At 37.8% G+C, this 22,708-nt stretch overlaps 1 protein-coding gene across 6 annotated transcripts in view; it reads left to right on the top strand.

The window, feature by feature from the left end:
• Window positions 1-22,708, top strand: part of CHRM3 (cholinergic receptor muscarinic 3) — a 520,419-nt gene that overhangs the window by 77,252 nt on the left and 420,459 nt on the right. The window contains exon 1 of one of the 6 annotated variants that reach the window (XM_037510255.2): window positions 12,833-12,875. The exons of the other annotated variants lie outside the window; for them this stretch is intronic. The gene's annotated coding sequence lies outside the window, so the exon portion shown is untranslated. Of the gene's footprint in view, window positions 1-12,832; window positions 12,876-22,708 lie in introns of those variants that run through there. 6 annotated transcript variants of the gene reach the window in all.

The following is a 22,708-nucleotide window of genomic DNA, read 5'->3' as shown; positions in this document are numbered from 1 at the left end:
ATCAAGGGGACAATACTTCAAGAAGAAATAACACTCATTAACATATACTCACCAAACGAAGGAGCACCAAAATATATCAGACAACTGTTGTCCTCTCTGAAAACAGACATCAGAGAAAACACATACGTAGTGGGAGACTTCAACACACCACTATCAACAATGGATAGATCAACAAGACAAAAAATAAGTAAAGAAACCAAAGCTCTAAATAAGGACCTAGAGCAATTAGGCTTAACAGACATCTATAGAACACTAAACCCCAAAAAACGGAGTACACATTTTTCTCAAGCGCACACGGATCATTCTCCAGGATCGATCACATACTGGGGCACAAGACAAACATCAACAGATACACCAAGATTGAAATCATATCAACCATCTTTTCTGACCATGAAGGCATCAAACTAGAAATAAACCATAAAAAGAAGGCAAGGAACTTTCCTACCTCATGGAGATTAAAAACCACACTACTGGAAGACCATTGGACTAATGAGGAGATCAAAGAAGAAATTAAAAAATTTTTTGAATTGAACGACAAGGAGGACACCAATATCCTAAATGTATGGGATGCAGCAAAAGCAGTAATAAGAGGAAAATATATAGCAATAGAAGCTCACATCAAGAAACAAGAAAGAACGCAAAGAAACAACCTAATCTCGAAGCTCAAAGATCTAGAAAAAGAACAACAAGAAAACCCCAAAACCAGTAGAAGAAAAGAAATAATAAAAACCAAAGCAGAAATAAATGAAATTGAAACTAAAAAAAACAATCCAAAAGATCAATGAAACCAAGAGCTGGTTCTTTGAAAAAATCAATAAATAGACAAACCCCTAGCCAGGCTCACAAAGGAAAAAAGGGAGAAAGCACAAATAAACAGGATCATCAATGAAAGAGGAGAAATCACAACGGACACAGCAGAAATCAAAAGAATAATCAGTAACTACTATGAACAGTTATATGGAAACAAGTTTAACAATCTAGAGGAGATGGACAAATTCCTACAACTCTACAATCACCCAAAGCTAGATAAAGAAGAAATAGAACACCTAAACAGACCAATTACAATTAGCGAAATTGAAATGGTAATCAAAAACCTCCCCAAAAACAAAAGCCCAGGACCTGATGGATTTACAAATGAATTCTACCAAACATTCAGAGACGAATTAGTGCCTATCCTTCACAAACTCTTCCAAAAAATTGAGAAGGAAGGGACAATACCAAACACGTTCTATGAAGCCAACATTACACTAATACCAAAACCGAACAAGGACAACACAAAAAAGGAAAACTACAGGCCAATCTCCCTAATGAACACTGATGCAAAAATCCTCAATAAAATTTTAGCTATCAGAATCCAACAATGTATCCATAAGATAATTCACCACGACCAAGTTGGATTCATTCCAGGGGCACAAGGATGGTTTAACATCCGAAAATCAATCAACGTTATCCAACACATCAACAAAAAGAAATATAAAAACCATATGATAATATCAATAGATGCTGAGAAAGCTTTCGACAAAGTGCAACACCCATTCATGATAAAAGCCCTTGAAGTTCTTGGGATACAAGGAACATACCTCAACATCATAAAGGCCATCTATGACAAGCCAACAGCCAGTATCATTCTCAATGGTGAAAAGCTGAAAGCAATTCCATTAAGATCTGGAACAAGACAAGGATGTCCACTCTCACCATTGCTTTTCAATATAATACTGGAAGTCCTAGCCAGGGCAATAAGACAAGAGAAAGACATCCAAGGAATCCAAATAGGAAAAGAAGAAGTCAAACTATCACTATTTGCAGACGATATGATATTATACATAGAAAACCCCAAAAACTCCACAGAAAAGCTAATTCAACTCATCAATCAGTTCAGTAAAGTGGCAGGATACAAAATCAACACGCAAAAGTCAGTAGCCTTCCTATACACAAACAATAAATCTGAAGAAGAAGAAATCGAAAAGACCATCCCTTTTGTTATTGAAACAAAAAAATCAAATATTTGGGAATAAATCTAACAAAAGAGGTAAAGGACCTATACAAAGAAAACTATAAAACACTGTTAAAAGAAATAGAAGAAGACACAAAGAAATGGAGAGACATCCCCTGCTCATGGATTGGAAGAATAAACATTATTAAAATGGCCATCCTTCCAAAAGCAATATACAGATTCAATGCTATTCCAATCAAAATTTCAATGTCATTCTTCAAAGAAATAGAAAAATTATTGATGAAATTCATATGGAATCACAAAAAACCCCGAATAGCCAAAGCTCTCCTGAAAAAAAAAGAAGGGAATGGAGGCATCAGACTCCCAGACTTCAAACTATACTACAAAGCCATAATCATCAAAACTGCATGGTATTGGAACAAGAACAGACATACAGACCAATGGAATCGAATAGAAAATCCAGAAATAAACCCACAGATTTATGGTCAACTAATCTTTGACAAAGGAGCAAAGACTATGCATTGGAGCAAAGAAAGTTTGTTCAATAAATGGTGCTGGGAAAACTGGGTCGCTACATGCAAAAGAATGAAGCTTGACCACCACCTCACACCATACACAAAAATCAACTCAAAATGGATTAAAGAACTAGACATAAGACCTGAAACCATAAAATATATAGAAGGAAATATAGGCGAAACACTACGTGATTTGCACATCAAAGACATCTTTACAGACACATCACCCAAAGCAGTGATAGTGAAGGCAAAGATAAACAGCTGGGACTATATCAAATTAAAGAGCTTTTGCACAGCAAAAGAGACAATAACAAAACACAAAGAGAAACCCCACCAACTGGGAGAACATTTTTGCACCCAACACTAATGATAAAGGACTGATCACAAAAATCTGCAAAGAGCTGATGAGACTCAACAACAACAAAGAAAATAATCCAGTCAAAAAATGGGCAGAAGAGCTTAAAAGAAACTTCTCTGAAGAGGAAATGCAAATGGCCAACAGGCATATGAAAAAATGTTCAACATCACTTGTCATCAGGGAAATGCAAATCAAAACTACCATGAGATACCATCTTACACCAGTGAGAATGGCACATATTAAAAAAACTAGCAACAACAAATGTTGGCGAGGGTGTGGAGAAAAAGGAACTCTTCTGCACTGTTGGTGGGAGTGCAAACTGGTCCAACCACTGTGGAAAGCTGTGTGGAGATTTCTGGACCTACTAAACATAGAGCTTCCATATGACCCAGCAATTCCACTCCTAGGTATTTACCCAAAGGACACAGAAACATCAATTCCAAAGAACACCTGCACCCCTATGTTTATAGCAGCACTGTTTACAATAGCTAAGCTTTGGAAACAACCCAAATGCCCAAAATAGATGACTGGATCAAGAAGATGTGGTACATACATACCATGGAATATTACTCAGCATTCAAAAAAGATAAACACATGCAATTTGCTGCAACATGGATGGCGCTGGAAGGGATCATGCTCAGCGAAATAAGCCAAAAAGAAAAAGAAAAATACCGGATGGTCTCACTCATAGCAGGAATCTAGAAAACTTAAATAATGGACCAGGAAAATGAAAAACTATAAGAAAGTGAAAATCAAAATCAACAAAAAACTATGAACCAGAGACACTTTTAGGGGGCGGGGGCGGGAGGGGAGGGATTGGGGTCAGAATGGGGGCTGCAATTGTATGGGGAATATAACAATAAAATTTATAAAAAAAAAAAAAAAAAATGAAAAAAGATACCACATTGAGCAATTCCACTTCTGGGTATCTATCCAAAGACTGAAAAGACCAACGCAAAAAGATATATGCATCCCCATGTTCATTGCAGCATTTCTTTATATCTGCCAATATATGGAAGCGACCTATGCATCCATTGGTGGATGGAGGGATAAAGAAAATATGATATAGGGGCCTCCCTGGTGGCCTAGGGGTTAGTCTCAGTGCTATCACTGTGACGGCCTGATTTTGATCCCTGGCCAGGGAGCCACCACAGCAAACCTCTCCTGTCTCACCCATTGCTCCCTCAGCAGTGTATTTCAGTCAGTCTCCCTGTTCTACTCCCCACTCTGTCTCTGGTGAATCCTCTCACCCCCTGCATCCATGGCCTGCACCCCAGTTCTTCTACACAAAAATAAATAAAATCTTAAATCATTAATTAATAAATAAAATCTTAAAAAAAAAAAAGAGGGAAGAGGGAAGGAAGCACAATGGGTTATGGTGGTAGAATACGGGTGATTTGTGGTGGGTGCACTAGGATGGTAATACCGAATGAGGGTATCCAAGTATTACCTCTATTAAAAAAATAAACACTTAAAAAGTACAGACTTCCGTCTCTCCTTCTCTCCTTCTCTCTTTTCCCCCTCCCTCCCTTCCTCCTTCCCTTCTGCCTTCCTGTGTTTTATCTTGGTGAGAACACTTAACTGTCTTAGCAAATTTCAAGTTTATATGTGGAATCTAAAATAGTCAAACCCATAGTAGCAGAAAATAGTGGTTACCAGGAGTGATGAAAATAGAAAATAAATAAGTCAATGGGATGCATTGTACATCACGGTGACGGTAATTAATAATGCTCTGTTTTATATTTGAAAGTGTATCTTACAAGTTTTTAATACAACAAAATAATAATTTTGTAACTTATGCACAGTGATAATGTTAATAAGACTTTATGTGGTAATTATTTCACAATAGACACAAATATCTAATCATTAGGTTATACACCTAAAACTAATGGTAGATTATATATGAATTATGTCTAAATTAAAAAACAACAAAAAGTAAAGGTATTAGAGAGGGCTTCAGTGGAAGCCTTACTATTTTATTTCAAAAAACTGAAATAGGGCCTCCCTGGTGGTGCAGGGGGTTAAGCACAGCACTACGAAGCTATCCGCAGCCTCTGCAGCACAAGTTCAATCCCCAGCCAGGGAGCTATCCACATGGCACAGCAGACCTCTCCTGACTCAGCTGCTGCTCCCTTCAGCACTGTGTTTCAGTCAGCCTGTTCTGTTCCCTGCTCTGTCTCTGGTGAATCCTCTCACTACCCCCCCACCCCCCGCACCTCTGGCCTGTACCTCAGTTATTGTATGCATAAATAAAAATAAATCTTTAAAACAAAACCTGAAATAATCAAATACTAAGATTTGAAGAAGCAGTATGTTAGGTAAAGAATTTTTAATGTTATGTACATAATATTATTACCTATGTCACACTGAAAAATAAAATAAAAATTATATCATTATTCATATAAAGATAGATGATCTTATTTTAAAAGACAGCAATTAAAGCATTGAGGTATCATTTTACTTTTTTTTAAAAAATAGCTAGCAGAGATGCCTATTTCTCATGAACTTCATTGTGACTGTGAATTGGTAAAACCCTCCTGGAAATTACTGCGTTAGTTCTGTACCACATACCTGTTGTCCTAGAATTGTTTCTACCTATAATTCTGTTGTAAATAGAGATGCAGTCTAAGATATATGAATAGCATGTATAATAAAACAGCAAAAAAAAAGTGAAAAAAAATGGCTGTTACATGTATATTGTAAACATGAGATTTTACATAGGTAATTTTGAAAAATAGTGTTTTGAAAATTAAAGTAATCAATGACAGTTTGGTCTCAGAGGGTGAGTTACTGCATGCAAAGAACCTAATACAAATAAGAAAAGCTCCATTTTAAAAAATTATCTAAAATTACCTTGGATAATCTAGATAGATAGTATTAACTTTTTTGAAGGTCATAATCTGACATGATTTTATATCAGACCATAGTTATCAAACAAAAGAAATCAGACATCTAAATAGTGTGGTAATACACTGAAAATAGGATGATTGAATTGCTAAGTAAAATTAAGTTGGCAAAGCCGTGTGTAGTCTGGTCAAGAAGTAATTAAATTAAAACAAACAATCCATGTTGTGTCTATGAAGGACAGAGATTAGTTAGACTATGGCATGAGGAAAAGGAGAGTTATCTGAGTAAAAATGAATTTCAAGTATTAATAGTTATATTGATGATGATTCAGTGATAAACCATGTAAACATTGTAAAATGATTACCCTGGTCAAACTATTTAACATATCATTACCTCAAATTTTTACCGTTTCATTTTTCCTTCCCCCTTTCATTTGTGTGTGTGTGTGTGTGTGCACTCACGTGCTAAGAGCACTTACCTCTCTCAGCAAATTTCATGTTTATATGTGGAATCTGACATAGTCAAATTCATAGGAACAGAGAGTTGTGGTTAGCAAAAGCTGGGGAGGAAGAAATGGGAGAGGCTGGTGAAAGAGTACAAGTTTCAGTTAGGCAGGATAAACTGACCTTTAAAAGTATATTGACTGCATTTTCAAACTAATTTGCTCAATAATTTCTTCTTCAACCTTCAGATATTCTTTTAGGAAAAGTACCTGAAAATTTAAGGCAGTTGGCTCCACTGTAAAGCTGAAAAGTATACAGAACATACTACCAAGCTATCAAAATGTTTGGAAGCAGAGGGGAAAATAGGATAATATTTCAGGAGGTGGAGGATCTAAAAGACTGCTCAGAGGACAGGATGACTGATTTAGTTATTGAAATGTCAATGGAAGATCAGTAGGTTTTCCACCTGGAGATAGTCCAGGAAAGGTTAATCTGGACTTTGGGAACAATAGGTGCAAAGGCACTGGGTAAAGTACTATAGCAAAATCATAGAAGCCCACCTGATTCTGCAAAACTTTGTATGACTTAGTATGGCTTTAGTTAAAACAAGGAGAGTCATGGACTATCATGGAGGACTATGGGTGCTTTGGTGGTAGAAGAGCTATGGTGACCACACTTGAGGGGTGAAATCCTATACTGTCAAAAAATTAACAAGATGTAAAACAATGACACTTAATAAGAAAGAACTATAAATGGAGTTTATATTTTAAAAACTACAAAAACAAAAATACCCCCACAAAACTGAAGGAGAAGAACAGATTAGGTTAGTGCTCCTTAGGTTAAAATTCTAACTCAATCACTTACAACCCTATATAAATTGAGCAAGTTATATAATCTCTCTGGGACTCACTTTCAAACTTTAAAATTGAGGCAAAGGTAGAGGTGCTCCCATAATGTTACAACAACTGAAGCAGTTAATACATAGAGAGCTCTTAGATAGATGCTTAGTGAATTGCCCCTCAACTAAGATGCAGAAAGTCTTAAGAGCCATTGCCACTGCCCTAACAATGAGAACAATCTAGATATGCCCAAAAATCAGTCTGTTAAACCCACCCAAACCCATTTAACTGAGTGAACTGAAAATCCAGATAGTGAATAAAAGAGACTCCCCCTCTACTTCTCTCTAGATTTAAGAAACAACCAGAGGAAGTAGACGCTGCCATTGACAGATTAAGAAGGAGTCAGCTAAACTTTAATACTTTCCACATCTGCATGAAAGCTCATGTGGTGGTTTGGAACTCTGGCTACAGAATTACTCTGTATTACTCCATCAGCTCTTTCCTCTGGACCATCAGTGATTAGATAGTACCTTTGCAAGTACAAAGCTGAAGGCACAGATGGAAAACTTAGAAAAGTTTAGAAATCCTGGAAAGTTGAGGAGAAACCATCATAGAACTTTGGACTTCATTGAGCACAAAGCAGAGGGGGAGCAGGAGAAATGAGAAGCCCCACTGGGAAGCACTCCAGACTTTACCAAGTGCAAGTAGCACAGGAGCAGAGATGCTGAGAGACATTCCCTGAGGCTCTGCAGGCCTTTAGTTCATGCACTGCAGATGCTGTGTCATGTTGCGCAGGACAAAAAGGGAGATCTTGATGTTCAGTATACCAAGAGTAGGAAGGAAAGTGAATTACCCACTGAAACAAGAGCTGACATAAGGTTAGTAAGAGGAGAAAGATCTCCCTCCAGGTGGAAAGCTATAAGCAAAATTAAACATTAACTCAATTCTTTCTGAAGGAAACTGATTAATAAGAGGTATCTCTATTTAATGGAATATTATACAGCTATCAAATAGAATGCAGTAGATCTATGTGTGCTGATCTGGAAAATTACATGACAAAATGTAAGTGGGAAAAGTCTTGTTGAATATAGTGAGAGTAGTTGATTTCCATGGGTATGTGTGTGTGCATGCCTGCATTTTTATGCTTTTATACACAAACGCACACCAATATATTTGCACATAAAAAGACTAGCTCTGAGCACTACATAGAACTGCTCATAAGTTTTGAAGCTAATGACCAGTACTATAAAACTTTAGGGTTAGGATTGAAAGAAGAGACTTTCTGTTGTGTAAAAATTTTTATTAACTAGGATTTTTTTCCAATCTTAAGAAGCCAAGTTTTTAACAAAAGAAGACCTTGGCTCATTTCACTGTACTAACTTGGTGGAGAATTCACAGCATGAGCGTATTCAGGGTGGAGGTGATTATTTATTCATTTATTTGTTTTTTCTTTATCCAGCATAATGCCTTGCCACCCAGCACTAGAAATTGCTGAACTTACAATGCGGAAAAGAATGTTGGTAGTGCTAAAGAGTAAAATTTCACTGATGTGTTGATTTAAGAGACAAATCAGAAATAAATAAGAACATTCAAAATAATATATAATGTAGGAAATAAATTTGAACAAAAACTTGATGGAAATATTTTGGGAGTTGAGACATGAGATAAAATCTCTATAGGCAAGGATGATACTGACCCAAATGGAGAAATAGAAGTGTCAAGATGTGTTAGTGAAATGGAGTCTTTTGGGGGAAATAATGAGCTAGGGAAGGTAGATTGGTACCATAATGTGGAGTGAAGTGGGAGTGTCATTGATGGGTTTTGACAAGTTATACCTCAGATATGACAGTGCGTTAGGAAGATTAATTGGATAAGAAGTTTTATCTTTGAAGCAAATTTTGAAGGCAGTTCTTCTTGCCATTATGATTCTTTTTTTCATTTTTCTCTTCACCTTCTGTCCCCCACCTCACCCCCATTTTCTTATTCCACTTGCTTTCCTCCTTTCTTTTCCTGGACTTCTTCTCCTGCCTGGACATGGCAGCAATAGCCAGGTGACACCAGAGTGCTTTCCTGAGCCTGTCCTGCTTGCTCATAGAACAAGCATTCTCTCACTCTGCTGTTGAATGTTTCATTCCTCTTGTTTTCAGGTCTTATTTTTTTTAGCCTCTGTCCACATGGACATGCAACTCTGTTGGGGAACACTATGGTTCTTTCAGGGAGAAAAACACCCCCCAGCCCTAAAGCAAACATACAAACAAAAAAACCAGTGTTCACTTTCTGTTTCACAAAGTAACAGGTATAACCCTGGAAAGGCACTCATCGTACTTGATCTGCAGTTTCTTTTATTTGCAAAACAAGATAACCTTTCCCCCAGAATGCCCTTGTCATCCCCATTCATTCCCCCACCCTCCACTCACCTGATTAACACCTGCTCACCTTTTATATCTCAGCTTGGCGATCACTTCCTCTGGGAACCTTCTCTGACCTCCCAATACCCACGTTGCTCCTGCACAACCCTAAACTGTACGATTTTTTTTTTATTACACTGAGGTGCCATTGCTGCTTGTTTGCCTTCTCCACAGAGCTATAAATTTTGCTTAGTTTTATATCCTATCTATTATAGTCATCTTTTACAGCCAGTACCTAACTTAGTAGCTGAAATTTAGTAGCCTCTCAGTAAATATTTGTCAAGTGAGTGAACGAATAATGGGATATAAAAATACAGGGAGGCATTCCTTTATTGTTTTCATGAAAGTAAATTCCTCAGAACTCCTTTCACATCTCCCCCCCCCCCCCATATTTGTGTGATTTTAAAACATTGCATCCCACCCCCTGGAAGGCACTACATTATTTGGGACTGTTTCATAATCAGGTTTATAAAAGGCACTATTTTAATCAAATGGATCTTTCAAGACTGCTCTCTTGTTTTGGTCTACTGTCCTCTGAAAATAAATCTGAAAGGCGCTAGGGGAATAATTTGAGGACACTTGGGTTAACACAGCAGTAATGAACAGACTCGATAAAGTATTTGGAAAGACCAGGATGTCACAGTGACTTGATACTACGTGTCTTGCACCTATTCCATGTCAACTCTATATTTTCTACATTCTCATTATTCTAAGCTTCATTATATAGGAAATTATAAAATATGCTAAGAAAAGGCTTAGAAATATTGTCCCAGTAGAAAAATGCTCTTCTCCAGAAGCTGGTAAGGAGCGCTCATTTTCGTGAGCTCTCTGTAATCCTAAACTGCTCTTTCTCAGCTTCTTGGCTTCCGTAAAATAAACTAACTCTGCCCTGCATGGAATCCCAGTTTTGGTTCTTCATTTCCTGTGTGCTTTCCTGAAAAAGGCTCTTTACAGTTAAGCTCCTGAGAGGACTGAGCCCATGTTGTCTAGAATGGTCATCCCTCAGAAGACTGGAGGTCACCAACCTGGGACTGCAGAAGCAAACAGGAATCATTTGCACTTCTTTTGCAAAGCTTCTTCAACTGTGAAATCGTTTTTTGACAAGATGCTTTGTCACATGCTTGACATCCTTTTTCTTTTTTTAATGAGGGAGTGACTGCAAGATAATTTAATCTGAAATGCTGCCACCTACATAGCTAGAGATTAATTGGTTACTGTCTGAAAAATTATTTGAGCACCTCAGAGACAGAATCTATGTAAACAGAAGGTCGTATTAATAAAGTAGATGCAAGCAGTTGAGCAAGCTGCCTGCAGCCTCTGCAGCACCGGTTCGATCTGCTCTGGAGGAGGGTCCCACATGTCTCCTGCCACCAGCTGCTGCAGTTAAATTCTCTCACCCTTCTGACTGTACCCAGTGCTTGCATAAATAAATAAATAAAAATAAATCTAAAAAAAAAAAAAAATAAATAAAGTAGATGCAAATCACGCCCCTTTCCTCTCTGGCTGTTTATCTGGATTGTGGGTATTCCCTTATTTTCTGTCTGCCCTTATTAAATTGGCTAAAATGATAATTTGCACTCACAGCAAACATGGATTTGCCACAATCAGGATACCACGTAATGTTAACACAGTGAAGAATTCAGTTTTGGACATTTATTTTGTGCAGAAAGGAAACCAATAATTTAACTGCAGTGGACTTAATTGAAAAACATAATGTTATTATTAAGGTAAATGGTGTTGTATTTTCAGCTTTGAAACATCCCTTCATGATCTACAAAAGATCTTTATTTTAAAATGTTTCTAGGATAAGATTTTAACATTTAAAACACACTAAGTAGAATGGAAGAAAGACATGGGGATGGGGTACGCGGTGGACTTGTGTGGGATTGGGCATTGTGCATTGACTGAGGAAGTCACATGCTGTGAAATTCACACTGTGAAGCTTGCATCCTTGGGTTGCTGTGTTCTGAGAAAGCAAAGGTATCATCTAAAGGGACTCTTAGGGCAAAGCCTCTGTAAAGTAAGTCCTCATAAAATGAAAATATTATATTTAAGCTCCAATTCATACATCTTTATAAATTGTTTTATATATATTATGTCACCTTTCCAGTTGTGCTGGGCAAGCAAAGGTAAAACAGAACTCTACCTTGGCAATCTTGAAGTCAAGTTTAATTTTGCTAAATATTTACCCATTCAATATGACCTTTGGGTTGATCAGCAGACCCTACATATTTTTTTTAATGTTCTGAAATAGAGCATTATGAATTAGTGACTGTTGCATTTATCTATTTTATTAAACTGTGAAAGCTTTAATGTATAGACTTTCATTTAGTTATGTCTGAATGCCTGAGAACCCAGTTTTGGCCCATTTATTTACTGTGCCTTGCGTTAATAGGATTAGAATGCAAAGACTCAACTGTCTATAGGAGTCACTTACTGGGCCAGGAGCTTCCTTTTAAGTTAGTAAATCTTCGGCCTCCCTAGTAGCCTAGGAGCTAAGTGTCAGCACTATAACCACTATGGCCTGAGTTCGATCCCCGGCCAGGGATCTAACCCACATATGGTGCAGCAGACCTCTCCTGTATCACCTGCTTCCCTCAGCAGTGTGTTTCTGTAAATCCACTTGTTCTGCTCCCCACTCTGCCTCTGGTGAATCCTCTCATCCCCTGCACCTCTAGCCTACAACCCAGTACTTCTATGCCATAAATAAATAAATAGATAGATAAATAAATAAATAAATATTTAACAATAAATAGTATGGCTACTCTTTTCCATTTCAGACAACATACTGCCACCCATTTCTTTTCTAGAAAGATCCAGCGATCTTGGTCTTTTTCCTTCTCATTTGATAAGATATGAAGAATGGAAAAATATTTCTCCACTGAGGAGAAATGCAGGGATGCATCAGGGCATGGCAAAGCTCTGGTGCCCTGGGGACTCATTCCCACTCAGGGGCGAGCTCCTGCACGTCTCCCATTGCCACTGCCATGCATGCACAGGACACAGTCTGGGCTAATCTCCTGATTATTTCAAGAGAAAAACAGCTATCAGTTTTTCATTAAAGATTTCCTGATTATAAAATTTTGCCTCCCAAAGCATATGTCACCTGTGAGGTTTCCCTGTGTAGATTCTTGGCCTCAAACTCTAGCCCTTGCTTCCCACCCAGAACTTTATTTCACTAATGCTAAACTGACAGCTTCCTCTCAAAGCTGTATCATTTGCTTCTCCACCTAATATTTTATTTTAGCTAATGACCCCTGCTCCCTAGCACTCCTTAGTATGTTATTTTCAAATTTCTCAATATTGTTAGGCAAGGTCTATATTTTTTCTTCACAGTCTTTTCAAAATTATCTTTTCCTGACCATCTCCAAATAAGCATTTACCTAGGCTTACCATCATGAACTTACTCCTAAACTAATGCGATAACTTTTCTATTTTTCTTCATTCCAGGAGGGAAGTTTAGCATTCTCTCTGTCAGACATTGGGTGAAGTGCTTGGGACACAAAGCTGAGTAAGTCATATTCCTTGACTTTCCACATTGATCCTCATTCAGCTGTCACTTTTGGCACATACTCCTACACAGACATCAGGTTTATCTTTCTCAGTTTCTATATTGATCATGTCCCACCTTCTAACAGTATCTATAAATCCCTTCTTCTGCTAAATGCATTGTAAATGTGTTCACTGGGCATTCAAGGCTTTGCTCAAGGCTGGCTGTGAGCTGTCCTTCACTCTGTCTTTGCCTGTCACTGTACCACTGCAGACATGATGGTCATGAATCTTAGCTCCCAACTTGTTGAATCTTAGCTCCCAATTTGGTCCTCTCAAAACTCCTGCTCAATCCTATTTACCTCAAACTGTGCCCTGCCCCTTCCCATCAGACAACAGAAAACACCTCCATGTTTTCTCTCTATGGGAATTTGATCATGAAATGACTTAGAACAAGGGTAGGCAAACTTTTCCTGTAATGGACCAGAGAGGGAATACTTTAGACTTTGTCAGCTGTGTGGTATCTGTTGAACCTCTCTGGTTGTGAGCACAGTACCAGAAAAATAAATATCGATGGTGTCATTAATATGTGGACTATAAAGAATAAGATAAAAACAAACTTAAAAACTAAGCCTTGGAAGCTGACAGTAGAATGGAAGCTTCAAAGTGGGGTAAGAGTAGGGGTGGGGTAGGAGAGGGAGAAGCATAATGACAAAGAAGGAAGGAAGCACAATGGACTATGGTGGTGGACTAGAGGTGATTTGCTGGTAATTGCACTAGGTTGGTGATATCTAATGAGGGTATCCAAATATTACCTCAATTAAAAATAAACAAAAATAAGCAAAGTAAAGATATTATGTAAAGGAGCGTGTGTACTAGTAAAACTATTTGCCGAACAGGTGACTGTTCACTGTAGTGTACTGATTTCAGACTTATAATACCATCCCCTAACTCTTCAGTCCTGTATTTTCTGCTCTCTGATGCTTACTCATCACCACCAGCAGAAAAGAACCCTCTTTCTGATCTGTGGGACTCACCTTCACTGCTGTCTACTGCAATAAAGTGGCTACATACTTAACAAGAAGAACAGATTCTGGGTCACATGGTCAAATGCTGTTCTTCTCTATATCGCCTGTATCAATATTATTGAGTGAAATATGAGGAATCATTTGCTCTATGTCACTGAAATTTCTGGGTTTTGACCTTTATTATTATTCCCAAATTCTGGATAGAATTTATTGAGAAAACCAGAAAAAATTGCAAGGTACACCAATTTCTTGTTATATTTATGCTACTCTTTCATTCAAATATGAATGTCAATAATTGAAAATCTTGAAGCCAACCATATGGTATATTTTGTAGTGTCAGTAAACTCAAAATGGATATAAGAAAAAGGCCCTTGTTTAAGAAATTAAAATATGAAAGAAATATAAAGCCTGTCCTATGAATTTTGTGCATGATAGTTTGGGTAAAGAACATTCAGTATCCCAATCAATCAAAATCTTACTAGCTTTTATTCGAAAACAATATCAACCATAGTAAACTTGAAATTCTCAGTAAAAACAAATTTAAAAAAATTTGGTAAAGGAGCTACTTTTAAAAAAATATTTTACAGAGCTTAGTTTGAGTTTTCATACACACGAATACCTGGATTCTGAAAGAAGAGCCTCCATGTATAATATTGACAAAAAGGATACCATATCTAGGAAGAAATTTAATCAGAAATGTGTAGGACCAACAGTAACAACTTCAAACCTCCACTGTTATCATAAAAGAATGATTGAATATGTGAAATCAAATAGCATATTTTTAGATAGGAAGATTTGGTATTATGAAAATGCCAATTCTCCATAAATTAACTGTAACTATAGTGTATTCCCAGTCAAAACAATAAGGCTGTTTTAAGAATGGTCACAGAAACTAAAATACTACTTAAGATAATATCAAATTTATCAGTCTTATGAGACTATAAATCTTAATCTAGGAATTGATCTGGACTCCTATGAATGATCATTTAGGTGTGGTCACTAGAATTTAAACAATACCTTTTGTGCCTTTACAAGTACACAATCAGGAAATATTCTTCCTTTTTTTAAATATCTGTACTGCTAAATATATAAAATCAAATCATGGAAAAATGCTTGCCAGAAAATTCTTTTTAAATATTAACTTGCCCATAAAAGGGAAGTACAAGAAAAAATACTCTTAAAACCCAGTGATCAATACAAATTACTCAATCCAAAGTTAAGGAAGAGCAGTTGAAGAAAGATGAATAAATAGACAGTAACCATATGGGAAAAAAGACACTTTATGAATTAAAGAAATGCACATTGAAATGAGGTAGTTTTTAATTTACCAGATTGGGAAGCATTTAAAAGTTTGATAATTCTCAGTACAATAAGGTATTGCTAAGCTGGGTACTCTTTGTACCCTTTTGGTAAAAGTGTAAATTGCAGCAAGCCCATTAGTAAGCAATTTGGTGAACTTTCAAAATGTGAAAAGCACATAATCTTTGACCCCTGCTAGGAAGAGTCCTAATGATGTACTTGTGAAGGCACAGAAGATATGGTTTAAATTATAGTGACCCCACCTAAATGATCATTCATAGTAGTCCAGATCCATTGCATTTTGGTAAATCGTTGTTGGGACTACTAAGGAGTTGTGAAAAAGAATTAGATTGTTTTGCATATTTTGATATAGGACAGTCTTTCAGACATACAGGGGAATAAAGCACTTTGTTGACTGTGTAAGTTACAGTTCCCTTCCATAAGTTATTTTGCCCTTGATGTGAATAAAATAGTGCATAGTTCACTTCTATGTGGAATGTAGAGAAACAAAATAAAGGTTGAGTCAAAGCCAAACCAGTAACAAACTTTATTCGTCTGTCAGTAAAATTAGGGCTATCAGATGGGGTGATGGAGGAAGGGTGATGGGAAGGGACAGCAGTGTGTGGAGGAGACCCAGTGGGCTCTAGTAGACTATAGGTGCTTTGGTGGGAATAGCTAGTGACATACACCTGAAGAGCTGTGATCCATACCCCTGAATTACATAAAGTACATTAAAACAATATTAGGGAAAGGATGGGAGAGAGGGAAGGAGGGAGGAAGGTACAGAGAGAACTTGGAGAAATATTCTTAAATTGTTGACAAAATGCTTGACAATAAACACAAAAATTGGTCAGCTATAAATTTTCATGCTAATAATAACAGCAGCACATTTGTTTTTTTCAGAAGAATTGGTAAGAAGCTAGTAGCATCAATAATTATAATGTCTGCCTTAGGAGAAAATATGAATTTGATATTAGCTATATTTAAATGTATACCTAGTTGTATGTTTTGAGTATTTTTGTATTCTATTTCTGTAATCAAAATCTGTCTGCAAATAAAGATCAGCAAGCTTCTCCTAGACATTTTGAAGCTAGAGAGAAGCAGAATAAAATTGTTGAAGCCTTTTTGAGTAAGAACAAACCTCGATTAGCATCTTTCCAGTCTCTTATATTGTATAGCACTCATACTGCTGTAATGAAAGCAATCTAAACATTTATGTATTTACAGGATCACCTGCTTTATATCTGGGTATGGCAGGAATCACGGTTGAATTTGTTAGAGGAAAATGTTGTTTTTCTGTAACTGATTTCCTAGAAGGTAATTTTCTCCAACACACCTGGCTTCCCCGGTGTCCCTCACTCTTTCCGCCCTAGTGTGGGAAACGTGATTTAGCAGGAATGTGAGTGGAAAAAGCTGGCACACAGCTTAGCAGTGCTCTCTTTTCTCTGCCTATCTGCAGGCAGTGGGGTCTCTGCTATTCTGGGCCAGACTGTGAACTTGGGGACTATTGGCTTTGCACTGGGACAGGGGGCCTGCCCCACCAGGGCTGCCAACCCTGAGATCCATGAAGTGGACCTCAGTCTGCCCATTCACCGAGCCGGCTTTCATCAGACCCGGAGGTAAAGTCCTCAGTTGCTGACTCTTTGGTCTTAACTGCTCATTTGTGCAAAACTCGTCTGAGAAGACAGATGATGTTTATTGAGTCTCCTCAAAATTCCATTTCTATACTCTTTAGGAACTGTTAAAAATCTAAGAAATCATCATCATGAGCCTCTGAGTTTATAGGTGAAGAACATTACACAGATTGAGAAAGTAACTGAACTGAAACGAAATCACAGATTTTGCAAGGAAAAACTTAAGGGGCTTTCCTGATGGCACAAGGGGTTAAATCTTAGCACTGTGAAGCTATCTGCAGCCACTGCAGCACAAGTTCGATCCCTGGCCAGGGAGCTACCCGCATAGCGCAACAGACCTCTCCTGTCTTGCCCGCTGCTCCCCTCAGCAGTGTGTTTCAGTAAATCTGCCTGTTCTGCTCCCCACTCTGTCTCTGGTGAATCCTCTCAACCCCCACATCTCTGGCCTGCACACCAGCTCTTGTATGCATAAATAAATAAATCTTTATAAAAAAACTTGTTAAGAACAAAATATTCTTTGTGATTGTGGTTAGTTTACTATAATGAAATACTGGGAATATTCTATTGAAGCAGGTATACATTGCTAATGTACTAGTCCTACCATTCATGTGGATTTCATGCAAGCTGACCAATAAGGTTTCTCAGTAAGAAAGACAGGATACGTCTGGGAGATTCACATACTATCTGGAAACTTTTTGTTGCTGAACTGGAGGCAATAGGCGAGGCTTTACTTGGCAGGTTGTTGCCTTTATTCACAACCTATCAAATGAGTTAAAAAAAACAATCCTATCCACCCTGTACTAAAAATATCTCAGCTAAATTAATCTCTGTGGGAAGTTGTTCTTATCACATATTTATTTATAAGATGGAAGTTTATTTATAGGTGAAGTCTTTTGAAACTTTGTTTAAAAAATATAGCTGTAAAAATTCTTTGGATAGACTGCCGAACACACAGTAGGGATTTCAAAAGCAGTAAGGTTAATAATAAGTGGAAGTTTTGTATTTAGTTGGCTCCTACTGAGCAGAAAATGAAAATCCTTGATTGCCTTATGGTTTAATCCTGTAACTGTGTCTAAGGAGCAAGAGGAATTTAAACCTGGGCATATTTATACTCAGTTGAAATTGACTAATCCAGGTACTGCTGTTTAATGGTATCCAATAGGATTCTTAAATACAAATCATGTATTAATGATAAAAGCAATTGTTCAGTCTGAATGAATCTACCCTGTGTTCACTAAAATACATACTTACAATATTGAACATATATGTGGGTATTCACGTGAAATACATGTGTGTAGTTCAGATTTTTATTTTATTATTTTTTAAAGATTTATTTATTTATTTATACAAGCACTGGGGTACAGTCAGAAGTGCAGGAGGGTGAGAGAATTCACCAGAGCCAGAGCGGAGAGCAGAACAGGCAGAAGGACCAAAATACACTGATGAGGGGAGCAGGGAGCCATGCGGGACCCTCGCCCGGCAGCTGGGGATCAAATGGGAGCTGCAGAGGCTGCGGGCAGCTTTGCAACCCAGCACTTAATCACTGCGCCACTGGGGAGGCCCCTGTGGGCCTCCTGAGGGAAACCTTCTCCTGAGGGAAACCTTTCCTTCAAAATAGATGAAAATATTAGCTGTGTCCTTGTTCTTCCTGGGTCTTCTGTTTAAATCATCCTGGATGAAAGTACACTGATGACTTTCCTTGTCCCATTTCTGTGCCTCTCTAGACTGGAGTGGTCATTTCTTCATATCATAGATTTTATTCTAATGGAAAACAAAAGTCCTCACTGTCTCTGCTTGCGGTTTGGTACAAGTATGGAAAATACTTTGGTGTTTTGTTACTGAATTTGTCTCTCAACTCTGATACTCACAAAAGGATGGCATCAGCGTCCTTAGAATTAAAGTCATTGGAATCCATGCATATATTTGGCTTTCTTCTCATTAAACCATCAACTATGGGGCAAAGGCCATGATCAAGAGAGAAACCCAAGGGCCTCCCCTGGGGGTGCATGTGGTTGAGCTCAGCGCTGTGAAGCTGTCCGCAGCCTCTGCAGCACAGGTTCAATCCGGCCGGCCAGCGAGGGTCCCACAAGGCACAGCAGACCTCTCCTGTCTCTCCCACTGCTCCCCACACCAGTGTATTTTGTCAGTCTACCTGTTCTGTTCCCCGCTCTGTCTCTGGTGAATCCTCTCACCCTCCCTCGAATCTGGCCTGTACCCCGGTTCTTCTATAAATAAATAAATAAATATCTTTAAAAAAAAAAAAAGAGAGAGAAACCCAAAACAGGCAGGCAGGTGGACTTCTAGTCCTTTCTCCCCTCCTATTATTTAGCCTTTTTTTTTGGCTGGCAGCCCTCCTTCGACTCACTCTTACGTACAATTCAGCTGACTCTTCTGTGAAACACTCTCAGTCCATCTTCTTCAAATACTTCTGCTTACAGTTCCTTACTGTTCTGAGATGGCATCTATGCTTTGTGGTCATAGTGGGACAGGAGGTGGGGCATTGCATCACAGACTAGCTAGACTAAGTTTCAGATTCCTTGGGTATAAAATAGTTAGAACTGCTGTCATAGAATATTAAAGAATTAACAAACAAGTCTCTGTAAGGTTCACAGCACATATAAGCACTCCATAGATATTAGCTATGATTATTAATAATTGCTGCTATTGTAGATATTGTCCATTCCTGCACACAGTCTTAGATGTCACTGCTTCTCACCAAAGGCAACCATACTTTCTTACAGAGTAGATATTTCTTATCCATTTCTTCCTGTTTTGTCAACCTACAGAGTAACCAGGATTGTAAAGGCAAACGGGTAGAATGCATGTATGCTATCAGTGAGCTCAGGGGGCCAAGGATTCTCCCGCAGTATTCTATGTTAACTGACCCAGCCTAAGTCCGTGCTTTGTTGGAATCTAATGACATTCATCTTTTATTCATTCTCTAGAATACCTTTTACACTCCTTATTTCCTGATGTTTGTCATGCATCTATAGATAAATCTCCAAGTGTCATGAAAATGGCCAAATGGTGTTATCTGAACGTAGGCTGCCAGTAACCAACCTTCTACTGACAGATAATATTTCACATGGTAGAATTCTGAGCATTGGAGTGACCAAACCAATGACCTCTATTCACGTTATAGACCTTCCCATGAGTTTAACTTTCTAAGCCTCAGTTTCTTCATTTGCCAAGCATACATAATACCTACCTTGCAGATTATCTTAGGAGGATACCATAATTACAGTCTCAAGTTTTTTAACTTGATTTTTAAACCTTCTTCCATCAGATCCCTGTTTTGATGAATCACAGATGTTCTCTGCTAAAGAGAAACTGCTGTTAAATCCATTCTGTTTCACCATTTCTTTTGAAAATTCTAGTTTTCCCAGCAGTCCCCTTATCTATATTTTTATACAAGATGGTAAACTAAACCTCATGTGTTTAGTGAGGAGTATTCTGGGTTGGGTATATGCTAAAATAACCAGTGGACTCAGAAACTACAGTTGCATTACAGTTTCCAAGTATGGTCTGTTGAAAATAGTAACCAGAATCATGTTGTAGGAGTATAAATTTCAGCAAAAATGATTCCCACAAAATTTGAAGTAGTGGTAACCCTTTTAGAAGACTGAGGAGGGATCACCATGGTCATACATTTTATACTTTGTGGTAGGGGATCAATTCCCCAACTTTGTAGTTAATTTTCATTTTATTCAATGTTCTCTAGGGATTATAGGAAGACTTATTAAAATCATTCAAGATTAATTGGCTTTGGAAAAATCAATAAAGCATAAAAACACAAAAAGTGAGCCTCTATAAATCCCCCAGACCTCCATTGTTCTTTAAAGACAGTAAGTTTCAGATAAAGAAAAGAAGACCTGAGAACAATACATGATCCACTCCTACCCCATGCAAGTGAAGCAACTTCCTGTGGAATAGCAACAATGGCAGATATAGACAGTGCAACACCAGAGACTGAGTATCAGTAAGATTCACATTCCATCACAGAGATTCACCTTCCATCACACTGAGGATGGATTTTATATGTCCGTTTGTGCTTCTTGCAAGGTCTTACTTCCTGGCTTGCTCATAAACTAATCCCCCAACACTTCACTTGGATGGGGCAGAAGAAGATCACGATATTGTTCTCAGATCTTCCTTTCCTCTCTGGAAGTTAGTGTCTTTAAAGAATAATGGTGGTCTGGGGGATTTATAGAGACTCACTTTTTCTGTTTTTGTTCTTTTTCCCTGAGGTGACAGGAAAGAAGTCAAATGACAGTATATGACTTGAGCTCAGTATAGTGATTGCTTAACAAGGAGTGAGGCCATTGGCAATGCTCCAAGAAAATCCAGAGGAAAAACTGGGTGTGGGTGATAGGTAAATTAATCAAAACAACTGGAACAGTAGACACAGGAGCTAGTCAGAATGGGTGAGCTGTAGTGCTGGAGCAAGGAGCCCACCACACCACTCATTCCATCTCCAATGGCGATCTTGTACAATATCTTAGGATATGACCCAGGCCTGTCTGTACAGCCAGGAAATAGCTGGGGTGCTCCAGTGAGCAGCTAGTAACTGATGATGTGAACACATCTTAATAATTTACTGACTGCTATGAACCAGCAGGGTAGGAAATGGAGCAACCTTGACATTGCAGTGATGGAAACTGATAGTGAGCCATGGGTACTGAGCATTGTTGATCAGGGAAATAATGTATTTGCTTCATTCAACCTTTTATTATTAATATGTAAGACATTTGCCTGGTAGAACTAAGAGTCTTGCAGGTACCAGGTTTTTACTATAAACAGTAAGAGTTCAATTGGTAAAGATGTGATTTAGAGATTTTTTTGAAAGACCTACCATATTAAATGATTATTCATTTCATCAACTATTGTCTTTTGTAGTCACTCTATTATTAAAGTTACCTTAATAAGTTTAAAGGTAGATAACAATAAATAGTTGATCCTATGAAAAGAAATAGATTTAAATAAAATTAATTTTCTGCTGACTGAGTCTTACATCTCTTTATGACTCTAAATTTTCTAAAGGACAATTGGGCCCATGAATCCCCAAAACTTTGCTTTATTAATAAGCAAACAGGGCTTCCTTGCCCCTCCCTGGCCTGGTTTCATGGTCTGGGAGTCCCACTTTATTTCTGTTCCTTTTCTCCTCAATAAATGTTTTCTTTCTCTAAAAAAAAGAAAAAAAGAAAAACAGGGAACATGTATACATGCATAGACCTTGTGAGAGCTTATAAGAAGACTTTTATCCCTGACTGATTAATAAATTATTGATCAATGCTATAATGGATATCACCTTAATATCAAAAGTTGAATCTCAATAACTGAAAGGCAGATGTCTGGCAAAGTCTGATTTATTTTTGAGCCAAAGTAATTTTTAAGGATGCATGATGAAATATATCTTTTCTCTCTTGTCCTGCTGGAGAGCAGATAGCTACCAAAATTCTTAATAGAAGTTCCAGCTTCTAGGCATTTAAAGCTACTGTGCACATACACCTTTCATATACTTTGATCTCTGCCTCCTCCATAGTATTTTATACCTATTTTAATTTATCTAGTATTCTCTTACACATAGAGTAAATATAAACATACTTGCATTCAAGAATTTTTATCATCTCTTCAGTGCCTAGGAAGGTAGCAGGCTCCTAAGAACTTTTTAAATTAAATTTCACACATGTCTGGGGCTGGGATCTTCTAGCCTTGTAAAGTGGAAGGCCACTTTGTGGAATGTCTAGAAACAAAGTGTGAATCTCTCCAACTTGGTATGTTACCTCTGGTGAGCCTATGATACAGATAGGATTTGACTTTTGAATTTAGGAGATCTCATAATTTTAAGGAAGGAACAGGTAAAGGACTTTTATTGTTCAGACCTAGCAAGCATT

The sequence above is a fragment of the Talpa occidentalis genome, unplaced genomic scaffold (genome assembly GCF_014898055.3).
Source record: "Talpa occidentalis isolate TD23 unplaced genomic scaffold, MPIMG_talOcc4v2.1 talOcc4.14, whole genome shotgun sequence".
Classification (NCBI taxonomy): Eukaryota; Metazoa; Chordata; class Mammalia; order Eulipotyphla; family Talpidae; genus Talpa; species Talpa occidentalis.
This window is presented reverse-complemented; position numbering and strand designations above follow the sequence as displayed.